Source organism: Gobio gobio (genome assembly GCF_949357685.1).
Source record: "Gobio gobio genome assembly, chromosome: 24".
Classification (NCBI taxonomy): domain Eukaryota; kingdom Metazoa; phylum Chordata; class Actinopteri; order Cypriniformes; family Gobionidae; genus Gobio; species Gobio gobio.
Window position 1 is genome coordinate 39,473,744 of NC_137120.1, and position 14,498 is coordinate 39,488,241.

Consider the following 14,498-nt stretch of genomic DNA (forward strand, 5'->3'; position numbering starts at 1 on the left):
TAGATTGGGAGCTCACTAGATTTGATCCCCAAAAATGCTGTTTAGATTGGGAGATCACTAGGTTTGATCCCCAAAAATGCTGTCTAAATTGGGAGCTCACTAGGTTTGATCCCCAAAAATGCTGTCTAGATGGGGAGCTCACTAGATTTGATCCCCAAAAATGCTGTCTGGATGGGGAGCTCACTAGGTTTGATCCCCAAAAATGCTGTCTAGATAGGGAGCTCACTAGATTTGATCCCCAAAAATGCTGTCTAGATTGGGAGCTCACTAGATTTGATCCCCAAAAATGCTGTCTGGATGGGGAGCTCACTAGATTTGATCCCCAAAAATGCTGTCTAGATTGGGAGCTCACTAGATTTGATCCCCAAAAATGCTGTCTAGATTGGGAGCTCACTAGATTTGATCCCCAAAAATGCTGTCTAGATTGGGAGCTCACTAGGTTTGATCCCCAAAAATGCTGTCTAGATAGGGAGCTCACTAGGTTTGATCCCCAAAAATGCTGTCTAGATGGGGAGCTCACTAGATTTGATCCCCAAAAATGCTGTCTGGATGGGGAGCTCACTAGGTTTGATCCCCAAAAATGCTGTCTAGATAGGGAGCTCACTAGATTTGATCCCCAAAAATGCTGTCTAGATTGGGAGCTCACTAGATTTGATCCCCAAAAATGCTGTCTGGATGGGGAGCTCACTAGGTTTGATCCCCAAAAATGCTGTCTAGATAGGGAGCTCACTAGATTTGATCCCCAAAAATGCTGTCTAGATAGGGAGCTCACTAGATTTGATCCCCAAAAATGCTGTCTAGATTGGGAGCTCACTAGATTTGATCCCCAAAAATGCTGTCTAGATAGGGAGCTCACTAGATTTGATCCCCAAAAATGCTGTCTAGATTGGGAGCTCACTAGATTTGATCCCCAAAAATGCTGTCTGGATGGGGAGCTCACTAGGTTTGATCCCCAAAAATGCTGTCTAGATAGGGAGCTCACTAGATTTGATCCCCAAAAATGCTGTCTAAATTGGGAGCTCACTAGATTTACAGCAAATTTTGATTTATTTTATTTATTTATGAATTATTTTAGTCACCTGAATTGTTTTTAGTTTTAGTCGACTAAATCTACTGTAGATTTAGTCTCCTAAAATCTAATGAGTTTAGTTCAATTGTAATACATTAAGCATTTAAGCTCCATTTAATTTTGACATCATTTTGTTTTTGACATTAAAAATACACGAGAGAGCTCAATTCACTTTTTTTTTTTTTTTTTTTAAAACATCTATATAGTTTTTATAACTTTGTATTTCTGTTTTAGTCAGTAGGCCATATCAGGTTAAGCTAAAGCTTCAAATAAGTTTGTTTATTTTTTTATTTCAGTTAACATTTATTTAATTTCAAGTAATGATTTTTTTTAAATGGTTTTAGTGAACTATTAACGCTGATACTTTATTGAATATGTGTCAAATACTGGTCTTTCCTCCTGACTATGAATTAAATGGGAATTAAATGAAATACAGTTTATTGTGTAACCAAATACGAATATATAATGCGTGACTTTTAATTATAAACAAGCTCGAAATGCACCAGGACTCTTATTTTGAAATGTCTGCGCCTTACTATTGCAATTGCAGGAGCTCTTTCAAGTTTTCGTCATAGTTTTAGTCATCCAACACTAGTTTTTATTTAGTTATCGTCTCGTTTTTGTCAGTGAAAAAAGGTTGTTGACGAAAATTATGATGAAAATTATTCGTCAACGAAATTAACACTGATAACAGTACTTATTGGGTGAACAGGGTGCAGAGGGTGAACGGGTAACGTTCAAGATGGTGACTGATTTTTACCCAAAAGCATAAAAGGTTTACTTTGATCCCTGAATAGAACAACGTTCGCTCCTACACACAAACGTCTGGCTTATAGGTTCAATGTACTTTTTGGGTGAACAAGGTGCACAGGGCAAACGGGTACAATTCTAGATGATAGCATATATTTAGTCAATAGCATAACAGGGTGATCTTGACCTCTTTTGAGCACCAATTTAATCAAAGTACAGAAAAATCACTGATACAAAAGTCCAGCTCTAAATGCACATTGCTTTTTGGGTGAACATGGCACACAGGGTGAAAAGGTAACATTCAAAATGATAACTAATATTTTGTCAAAGATGATTATAGCCTATTTCAGACAACAATTTAGCTATATATAAATCACTCTACTCTCATTATAAAGGTGATTATAGCCTCTTTTGGGCATCAATTCAACTGTCCTCTCATTAACAAAGTCTGATTCAACTTTTTGGGTGAACAGGGCACTCATGGTGAAAAGGTAACATTCAAAACTATACCTAATATTTTGCTAAAAACTAATTATGGCATCTTTTGGACACCAATTCAACTGTATATCACTCCATAACACAAAATCCTGCTCTACATTCAGAGTGGAAAAGGGAACAATCAAAATGATAGCTAATATTTTGCACACAAAAAACATATCAAGATGATTATAGCCTATTTCAGACACCAATTTAGCTATATATATAATCACTCTACTCTCATTATAAAGGTGATTATAGCCTCTTTTGGGCATCAATTCAACTATACTCTCATTAAAGTCTGATTCAACTTTTTGGGTGAACAGGGCACTCATGGTGAAAAGGTAACATTCAAAACTATACCTAATATTTTGCTAAAAACTAATTATGGCATCTTTTGGACACCAATTCAACTGTATATCACTCCATAACACAAAATCCTGCTCTACATTCAGAGTGGAAAAGGGAACAATCAAAATGATAGCTAATATTTTGCACACAAAAAACATATCAAGATGATTATAGCCTATTTCAGACACCAATTTAGCTATATATATAATCACTCTACTCTCATTATAAAGGTGATTATAGCCTCTTTTGGGCATCAATTCAACTATACTCTCATTAAAGTCTGATTTAACATTGACATTTGGGTGAACAGGGCACACATGGTGAAAAGGTAACATTCAAAAACAATAACTAATATTGTGCCAAAAACGTATCAAGGTGATTATAGCCCATTTCGGACACCAATTTAACAATATAGTCACTTACTCACATTATAAAGGTGATTATAGCCTCTTTTGGGCATCAATTCAACTGTCCTCTCATTAATAAAGTCTGACTCAACTTTTTGGGTGAACAGGGCACACATGGTGAAAAGGTAACATTCAAAACTACTCATATTTTGCTAAAAACTTATCAAACTGATTATGGCATCTTTTGGACACCATTTCAACTGTATATCACAAAATCCTGCTCTACATTCAGGGTGGAAAAGGGAACATTCAAAATTATAGCTAATATTTTGCACACAAAAAATATATATATATCAAGATGATTATAGCCTATTTCAGACACCAATTTAGCTATATATAATCACTCTACTCTCATTATAAAGGTGATTATAGCCTCTTTTGGGCATCAATTCAACTATACTCTCATTAAAGTCTGATTCAACATTGACATTTGGGTGAACAGGGCACACATGGTGAAAAGGTAACATTCAAAACTATACCTAATATGTTGCTAAAAACTCAAAGTGATTATGGCATCTTTTGGACACCATTTCAACTGTATATCACTCCATAACACAAAATCCTGCTCTACATTCAGGGTGAAAAATGTAACATTAAAAATTATAGCTAATATTTTGCCAAAAACGTATCAAGGGGATTATTATTTCGGACACCAATTTAACAATATTTCACTCTACTCTCATTAAAAAGGTGATTATAGCCTCTTTTCATTCAACTATACTCATATTAAAGTCTGATTCAACATTCACATAATTTTTTTGGGTGAACAGGGCACACATGGTGAAAAGGTAACATTCAAAACAACTAATATTTAGCTAAAAACTTATCAAAGTGATTATGGCAACTTTTGGACCCCAATTCAACTGTATATCACTCCATAACACAAAATCCAGGGTGGAAAATGTAACATTAAAAATTATAACTAATATTTTGCCCCCCAAAAACATATCAAGATTAATAAAGCCCATTTCAGACATCAATTTAGCTATATATAATCACTCTTCTCTCATTATAAAGGTGATTATAGCCTCTTTTGGGAATCAATTGAACGGTCCTCTCATTAACAAAGTCTGATTCAACTTTTTGGGTGAACAGGGCACACATGGTGAAAAGGTAACATTCAAAACTACACCTAATATTTAGCTTAAAACTGATTATGGCATCTTTTGGACCCCAATTCAACTGTATATCACTCCATAACACAAAATCCAGGGCGGAAAAACTAACATTAAAAATGATAACTAATATTTTGCCCCCAAAAAAACATATCAAGATGAATATAGCCCATTTCAGACATCAATTTAGCTATATATAGTCACTCTACTCTCATTATAAGGTGATTATAAGGTGATTATAGCCTCTTTTGGGCATCAATTGAACCATCTTCTCATTAACAAAGTCTGATTCAACTTTTTGGGTGAACAAGGCACACATGGTGAAAAGGTAACATTCAAAACTACACCTTATATTTTGCTAAAAACTGATTATGGCATCTTTGGACACCAATTCAACTGTATATCACTCCATAACACAAACGTCCAGCTTTAAATACACAGATCTTATTGGGTGAACAGGGCGCAGAGGGTGAACGGGTAATGTTCACAATGACAGACAAAATTTTAACAAAATTATATTCCTTTGGACACCAGTTCAACTGCATTTCACAACACTCGTTTTAATTTCTTAACCCAAATGGCAGTTACTGGTTGAACTGAGAGCACAAGCACCTACTAGGTAAAAAGTCATTAAATAAAAGTCATCTCATTGTCTATAATGAATGCGGTGCTGCAGAATGAAGTGACGCTCAGGTGAAAGGGGGTGAGGAGCGCGCAGGTGAGAATCCTCCTGTGGTGATGCAGATGAGCTTGTACGAACAGGAGCTCGTGGATCATTCCTTACCGCAGCGCCTCTCGCGCACAAACATTAATATTCGGCGTGACAGAAACAGGCCGGCGGCACAGGAAACCAGGACGCCTAACAATATACCGCATGAGTGTTTAAAAATATATATAAATAAAATAACAGCTGAACAATAGCAAGGTCAAAAAGAACCCCAGCGTGAGACTATGCATCATGTCAGCGCTTTACAAGAAAAATTAAGTTCATGTACTAGATATAGTTATATATTGTTTGGATGTTGAAAATATGGATTTTAAATGCAAAATGCCGCCGATTATAATATCAGTGATATCACTGATGTGACCTTGAGTTGTCACTGTAATTGATCTGAATTAGGGCCAAGTCGATTGTCGATTGTGGTTTGGAACGCACATGATTCTTGGATTAGTTAAAAATGAACCATAAAATTATCATTTGTACGTGTTTTATCCACTAGCTTAAGCGCACCCACGCCTCACAGCGCGCAAACATCCACACAAAATTATGACAAAATGCCTGTCTTGTCGAGTATCATCGATAACATAGTCGGTTACGTCTTTTAAATGAACGTAAACATGAAATATGCCAGCGTTTTTGTCATTTTCAAAAGTTTCATGGCCCACTGAATATCTTGTATGAATATCTGAACATGCAATATATAAAAAGAAAGAACAGAGCCTCTGCTTTATTCTAGCTTCATGCATTGTTTTTTTCATGAACACATGAATGTGGGTTTCATGAAAAAAGCAACATTGAGAAAAAAAGCTTGTTTTTGTCAAAGTTACATCCAGATTGATGATCAAACACAGATGGAGTAGATGGAGTTCGTCAACACCCCTAATGCTTCACAGTCCTGTAGATCGTCATCAACATTTTATTCAGTAACATTAGGCAGTTTAATGTTGATGATCGCATTATTTTTCATATCCATCTGCTTATTTTAGATCGCTTGTTTCTGCTTCTTCGCCTGTGTTTTGATCAGGAGATTCTGCAGGGAAGCATTTCCTCCTTTTATACAGCCTTTGGCTTTCTCATAAAATACGAGATAACAAAAAGACACATTTACTGCTCTTGACTGAATAACTTTAATAAGGGTTAATCTATATTTTATACAGTGAAGACTATGCAGTGATATTTTACATTTGATTACCATTTCTGTAGCTGAAAATCTAGTTTAGACATACATGAAAAACCAGAAAAGAACTGTTTTTCATGTGTATGTTTGTTCTGTTGTGTTTATTTGTTGCTCGTAATTCTATTATTTGTTCTTATTTAATTATAGACCGTCTTTAACAATATTTAAAATTTATATGAGTTACGCTTTTTGGAGTCAACCTTATTTATTAAGGGTACATGGAACAAAAACAATAACTAGACCTATTTTATTTTATTTATTACTTTTTTTGTGGTGGGGACGACCGGGCCAGAAGAGAAAAACCCTAGTGTTGAGCCCTGTAATGCTACTCAGTTCATTCGCTTGTCGTCTACTATGAGACACTTGTTCACACTGCAGTGAGCTAGATCGAGATTAGGCATGGTAAAACATAGGGTTGGGTACCGAACACTACTTTTAAGGGCACGAATTACGTCGGTACTACAGAGTACCGGTTCACATTAAATCAATCGGTACCAAATTTCGGTACCTGAGAACACATCAGGTGATATAGACTAGTGTCTGTGAATATTAATCCACAAAAAGACTATTTAAATACAAATCAAGTGTCGCTGTGCGAATGAATGCCGTAGAAGCGCAGTTTACCACACACACACACACTCTATCACGCGAACTATCACTATGATGGTCGCGTGTTTCCATCTCTGCCGTCTCATATGAGGACATGAACGCATCTCCAGAGCCACTGAGAGTCACTTCATGAGTATTTTACCGTTTTATTTGAGAAAAACGACCGTCATGTCATAAACACAGAAACTCAAAGGTCTTCACGGCAACCCGTCAAAATAAAAGTCCGGTTTATCTTGACAAATACATCACTGTTGTACAGTAGAATTTAGATACGTCTCAATTAATAATACTAACACTAATGTAATAATAATAATCAAAACTAAATTTTTTAAGTAATAAATTAAAATCTTTCTGTTTTAATGTTTTCATTTTAACCATATAAAACTCAGTTGTGCAGCACTTTGTTTGACAAAAAAAGAAGATAAAAGATAAATTAAATTAATGTCTTAATTGGATTAGCAGAAAATACACTCTGAAAAAATGCTGGGTTAAAAATAACCCAAGTTGGGTTGAAAAAGGACTAACCCAGCAATTGGGTTGTTTTAACCCAGTGGTTGGGTTAAATGTTTGCTTAAAACAACCCAATCGCTGGGTTAAAACAACCCAAACGCTGGGTTAAAACAACCCAAACGCTGGGTTAAAACAACCCAATTGCTGGGTTAGTCATTTTCAACCCAACTTGGGTTAATTTTAACACAGCATTTTTTAGAGTGTACACAACACATCATTTGTGGGAAATCTTTTCACAGAAATAAAATAAAAAAATAAAATAATATGTTTGTTTTTATGAATTAAATTTAAGTAACTAGTAGCCTACTATTCACTAGTAAATATTACAGTAAACACACTTCACAGACAATGGCAGACAGAGAGCAGGGCAGCTCTGGCATAAAGTCAAGAACACTTCTATAAATTACTTACAGTTTCTTAACAGTTATTGATGTAAACATCCCTAAAGTACCGAAAAACCCTAGTAAAACATGGTACTTGCGGTAAATTTAGCCGATTTAAAGCTACACTGTGTAACTTTTTTAGTTTATTCTTAGCTAAAAACACTTAGTTCTTCCAAAAATATATGTGCTCATTAATGTATATTTACTTCTTTCAAGTAATAAAGTATTCTCTTAAGTTTATAATATGCCATTGAAAATACATACGGGTGAGGGTTCGAATGCCGGTCGCCATGTTGCCCCTCCATCTTGAAAGTACATTAGCCAAAGAGGGACATACCCGTAAATTCAAGCTTCGCCTTTGGCGTTTTAACACTCGATGGCACCGTGTCGAATGTGGACGAGGTCGAACTGGAAGCCATATTAATCTTGGACTAAATCGGCCACCGTAGGAGTTAAAACGAAATCGGAATTGAGAGGAACAGAAACTAATATTCACTGGATGGTCATATACCAGTTCACCACTAGATGGGGGAAAATATCACACAGTGTAACAATGATTGGTTTTCTGTCCATCAATGATCCAAACAGTTATTCACCCGTCTAATAAAACACGTAATATATTAAAACGTCTTCGGTGTTTCCATGGTTTCTACAAAATAAAACCGAACGTAACATGGGTATGATGTCATTGATAGGCGACGCACGGACACGATACGTGTCCTGGTTAAAATCGTGTATTTCTCTGGATTTAAACATTCTTGGAAACATTTGGGATAATGTACACAAGTAAACAAAAAATATAACATTGTTCTAGTGGCTTTTGGATAATTGAATCCAAAAAACTTACATACTGTGCCTTTAATTCTTTCCAAGTAGAGCTATTCAAGTCATCTAGAGAAGCGATACGTTTTCATATCGCAATATATTGTATAAGAAAAACTAAATATAAAAATATGTCAGTTTGTTCCAATGTAGTGCAGCCCTAACAAACTAACAACGATTTAATGCCAAAGAAATAAGATAAAAATTTAATTAGGTAAAAAAATGATCAAATGTGGATGAGAGAAAGCAGCCCAAGACACATCTTACTAAAAAATATTTACAATTATTCAATGAAATTAAGTACTAAAATTGAATTTAAAAATGCAGGTATGCCGCTATCTGACGTGCAAACATGTAGTCTCTAGGAAAGCAGCTTACTACATATGACACCATATAAAAGCTGTCTAGATAGGGAGCTCACTAGATTTGATGTCTAAAACAACCAAAAAAATCATGTGGATGAGAAATCAGAAAAAATATTTACAATTATTCATTAACTCTAAAAAACTAAAACATTTAAATAGTGGATGTAAATTTGTCACGCAACGATCTAGAAATTTCGCCCGATACCGATAACTTTATTAGTATATCTTTATTCAGTTAATAATTTATATTTTAAATCTACACTGTTGAGCTTGATTTTTTTTTTTTTTTAAGTGTTCGAATTGAAAAGCCAATATTGATATTAGGCATTAAAACATTTAACCCTCAGAGCCCGACGGCATCGCCCACGACGTCACACGGCACCTCCGATAAATATCTATATTATTTCATGAAACTTTTATCGATTTTCTTACCGTTTTTTCCAGCAGAAAGCTAACAAGCTAGCCATCACGGTGGTGTCTTTGTAGCCTACAGAAGGTTTTCTATCCAGCCTGGAACATGTGCATCTTTTTGGAGTTGTTCAGCAATAAATCAAAACGCTTACATCCAAGATATATCCACTTGATGTCCATAATTTATACATTTTGCGTCATTTTTGCCGCTAGCGCGATGCTAGCTGCCATTTTGGATGAGGGTTTGACCAATGAAAGGCTGATCCGTCATCCACGTTGGTGTGCGTCATTACGCATGAACCACAGCTCTTTTATTGTGGATAGAGAGAGACGCACGGCTAGTGTTGAGGATAGAGAGAGAGAGACGCGCTGCAGTTTTTAGTAGTTTTGTGGAGAAAGTTTGAGGAAAAAGTTTGAGGAGAAAGTTTGAGGAGAAGTTCCTGATAGGAACTGTTTTGAGGCTTGGCACCAGTAAATATCCAAAATCCAAAGAGGCCAAAAGCGCCTGGACTTTTTTTGGAAAAATGTAAATAGTTTTGGTTCTGTATAAGTTATCATGTTTATTCCTGAGTTCCAGGACTCTAAAGACTTGAACAAACTGTTTTCCAGAGGAAATATGCTTAGCTTTTATTTATTTGTGTGTGTTTTCAATAAATATTTGAGTGATTCAATTTCCGTTTTATGTTCTCATTTGTCTTTATGGTCCCATAACTTATTTTATATTCAGGTGACATCAATGCAACACAAATATACTGACAGTGCAACTTGTCTTGAAAAAAAAGAGGTGTGTCAATTGTCTGTGCACAACAGGGTTGATGTTTTACAAGCTTTTTTAGTAAATAACACCAGGCGGAAAATTAATTGTAAAAATACCCTTAGGTCTTAAAGGGTTAAAATAGCATTGTACCATGCTACTGCAGTATATTGTATGAATACTTTTTTAATTTTAACAAATTTTTCATATGCATTGAATACCAGGATCATCAACTATTTGCCTAAAAACATGAATTATAAAGCACGGGATACTGTATCCCACAATGCAACATTCTCGACTCCAGCATGATGAGTGCACTACAAAAAATATCTACAGCCATTTTTTTTTTTTTTTATATGCAAGAAAAGTGCAGAAAAAAAAATATACGAGTAATAATTGCTAAGTTTAAGTTTAAAGAAAAACGTTATCAGTGTCTAAAATCGGTGTAAATGAACAGGTTCGATGAGTGTCAATCGTAAAAATAACATTTAATAATAATAAAAAACAATTCATAACAAAAACACACTGATTGTCTTGACGCATCTCCTGGTGTTAAATAATTAGTCTAATTATTATAGAAAAACAATGAGATATAATAAGAATTTATTTCATGTACAAATACTAAGCTTTAAAGCAACTTATGATTTAATTGAACTTTGGCATTAATTAAAAAATTTTTTTTTAATTAATTAATTATTTGCATGGACTTTTTTATTTGTAAAAAATTATATATATAAAAAGAAAAAATTCCATGCAAATAATTTATTATTAAAAGTGTTTGGGTCAATATGACATGTATTTGTGGTGTCCGAATTCATTACTTTCCAAAAAAGAATTTTAATAAATACATATATCAAATTGATCTCCTGTATAAGAAACCCTTTTCCTTTTTGTGTAATTCAATGGACTTTTTGAGTGGTGGTGCTTGAAAGACCAAAACCGTCAGGTGGTGCGACCGTCCGAACGTACAAAACTGCAATAAAAAGGTTCATTTTCTCAGTAAAATTCTTAATCAAATAGATTTAAATTTCTTATAAATGAGGGAAAATAGTGTCTCAGGCCCATTTCAAAACTATTACTTAAACTTTTGTCCGAAAAATGTACCTTCTCCAAATGTCAGGGAGAGCGACCGACATAAAAATGCCATTTTATGCAATGTAACTTTACGAAAACCAGCATATAGCATCACACAGAAGACCCGAGGACCCCTGTGATGCGGTAACAATATTAGTCACGCTCCCATAAATATCAGATAATTTGACATTTTTGAGTAATGATGAGGTTGATTCAACTTATCATGTCAGGTGGTACGACCCCTGGAAAACTTTGAACATGTGTTGTTATTATAAAAATGTGTATTTGATTTAAATAATGCATGTATAACCTTGAGCATATGGTCAAACATTTGTTTAGGTGTCCGAGTTAATGCCTGTTAGATTTGAGTTTGAAATGTCAGGTGGTGCGACCAGCAAATATACATTTAAAATGATCAATTCCCACTGCAATTGCAAAATGAAGTAAGAAATATTACTGTAAACCGTTATATAATGTATCATTTTTACAGTTAAAAACAAAACATAAAAACTAATTATGGAAAATTGGGTGTTTGAACACATAGAAAAGTGTCAGTTTATATGAATTGGACTAAAAGGGCAGAACATAAAGAAATTGAAAGGAAATTTATGCATTTTAGACACTACAATGATTCATATCTACAAGTTTTCAGTAGTGCGAAGTACATTAAATGTATATTATTTAAAATTAATAAATGGTTGCACCACCTGACATTTTCTGGGTGGTAAAATCAGAAATCTTGTTTAATAATGAATTAATGCTGTCTTAAAAGATGTAATATATAAATAAATATATATATATATATATATATATATATATATATATATATATATATATATATATATATATATATATATATATATATATATATATATATATATATATATATATATATATATATATATATATATATATATATATATATATATATATATATATATATATATATATATATATATATATATATATATATATATATATATATATATATATACATATATATATATATATATATATATATATATATATATATATATATATACATATACATATACATATATATATATATATATATATATATATATATAGTAGTGCGAAGTACATTAAATGTATATTATTGTATATTATGTATGTATATTATATATATATATATATACACATACACTTAATTATTATAATTATACATTTTGTATATTTCCTATTCTCTGTATTATAAACCCTTTAATAGTGTAATACGATTATTTTAATCTAAAGGCGAATAAGATTTAAATATCTCATAATTCATCAACTAAACATTAATAATAGTAAATATTTTTGTAATAATAAACACATTGACACATCTCCTCCTGGTGGTTTAATCACCTGCAAAGGCCCTTATGAATGAAGCCTGGAGCTTCATAAACCTAACAAAGATCAACCCCTAAAGCTACAAAAACACATCAGCACTACAACTACATGAAATTATCATAACTCATATTAATATCTGTGACCTGCATGTTTATTTACTCTTCATGTGGCTGATATCTCCTTGGCCCTGATAGACAAGATCATTTCTCACGTCCACTTCAAATATACGAGCAGCAAAACACACAGGCTGTTTATAAAACACTCTTTGACTCTAAATCGACACATTGTCAGTCATCTGAGGATGAAACTTGCTGTGAAATCATTACAATAAGAGTAAAACACTGTGGTGTGTTAGCACACATGGTAAAGCTAAATGAGTTTAAACACACACAGCTTTTCCAGATCACTCAAATTCACGGGAATAACACCAAAAATCGTGATATTAAAGGGTTAAGGCCGGTAATGTACAAGAGGCTTACCTGTAAGAGAGATAGACGAATAAATATTTGGAGAAATAATGAGTCTAATGGCTGCTAAAGGCTGAAGTCAAAGCTGTCGGTCTGTCAGCGGCATTGAAGACCTAATACTCGAACACCTGGAAGGGAAAATACATTTCAAGACGGGGAAGTAGCGATTTGTACCGAAAGATGGCGCAGAGTGGCTCAATAAGTCGAAATAAATCTATATTTTTGGTCTTAAATGATTTAAAAAAACATTATAATATGTGTATAGCCACTTTAAATTGAGATCGAGGTGGCGGTAAAGTTGAGATCGAGAAAAAATATTGTAAACAAACCCCTTCAAAACAATTAACTTTAGTCTAATTATTATAGAAAAACAATATAAGATATAATAATCACATACGGTTTGAAAAGAATTACCTCAAGAATTCGAAATAAATCTATATTTTTGGTCATAAATGATAAAAAACACATTATAATATGCGTATAGCCACTTTAAAGTGAGATCGAGAAAAAATATTGTAAACAAACCCCTTCAAAACAATTAACTTTAGTCTAATTATTAAAGAAAAACAATATAAGATATAATAATCGCATACAGTTTGAAAAGAATTACCTCAAGAATTCGAAATAAATCTATATTTTTGATCATAAATGATAAAAAACACATTATAATATGTTTATAGCAACTTTAAAGTGAGATCGATTGAAAATATTGTACACAAAACCCCCAAAATAATTATTATAATTATTATAATCTCATACAGATTAAAGAATTACCTCAAGAATTCGAAATAAATCTATATTTTTGATCATAAATGATAAAAAACACATTATAATATGTTTATAGCCACTTTAAAGTGAGATCGATTTAAAATATTGTAAACAAAACCCCCAAAATAATTATTATAATCTCATTCAGTTTAAAGAATTACCTCAAGAATTCAAAATAAATCTATATTTTTGGTCATAAATGATAAAAAAAACACATTATAATATGTTTATAGCCACTTTAAAGTGAGATCGATTGAAAATATTGTAAACAAAACCCTCAAAATAATTATTATAATTATTATAATCTCATACAGTTTAAAGAATTACCTCAAACATTCGAAATTAATCTATATTTTTGGTTATAAATTATTAAAAAAACATTATAATATGTGTATAGACACTTTAAATTGAGCTAACCCCCCCCCCCCCCCCAAAAAAATAATAATTAGTCTAATTATTATAGAAAAACAATATAAGCCATAATATTCTCATACAGTTTATTTATTTCATTCATAAGTACAAATACTAAGCTTTAAAGCAATTTCTGAGCTTAAATTTAATTAAAGTAAAAAATAACATGCACATCATTTATTATTAAAAATGTATTATAACACTTTATTATTACAATCAGGCAAATAAACTTAAAATTTTAAATCTTTCTTTATATATTTCCTATTCTCTTTATTATGAACATGATAATTTTAATCTAAAGGCGAATAAGATTTAAATATCTCATAATTCATGAACTAAACATTAATAATAGTAAACATGTTGTTTATTTATTAAATGTTTTGGAAGTGTAAATGTTTCCTTTTGAATCTGCGACAAAGAGAAGTTTTTATGTCACGTGACACGAGATGAACCAATCAGTGATCAGCACTCACGTCCCGGAAGTACTGCTCTGTTTCTACTCTTCCCCGC

General features: G+C 32.8%; 1 protein-coding gene across 5 annotated transcripts in view; it reads right to left on the reverse strand.

Moving 5' to 3' along the window:
* The window catches only part of r3hdm1 (R3H domain containing 1), an 82,326-nt gene extending 69,387 nt beyond the window's left edge, over nucleotides 1-12,939 (reverse strand). For all 5 annotated transcript variants that reach the window (XM_079808600.1, XM_079808597.1, XM_079808596.1 and 2 more), the window contains exon 1: nucleotides 12,822-12,939. The gene's annotated coding sequence lies outside the window, so the exon portion shown is untranslated. The remainder of the gene's footprint in view (nucleotides 1-12,821) is intronic.
* Between the last annotated feature and the right edge of the window lie 1,559 nt (nucleotides 12,940-14,498).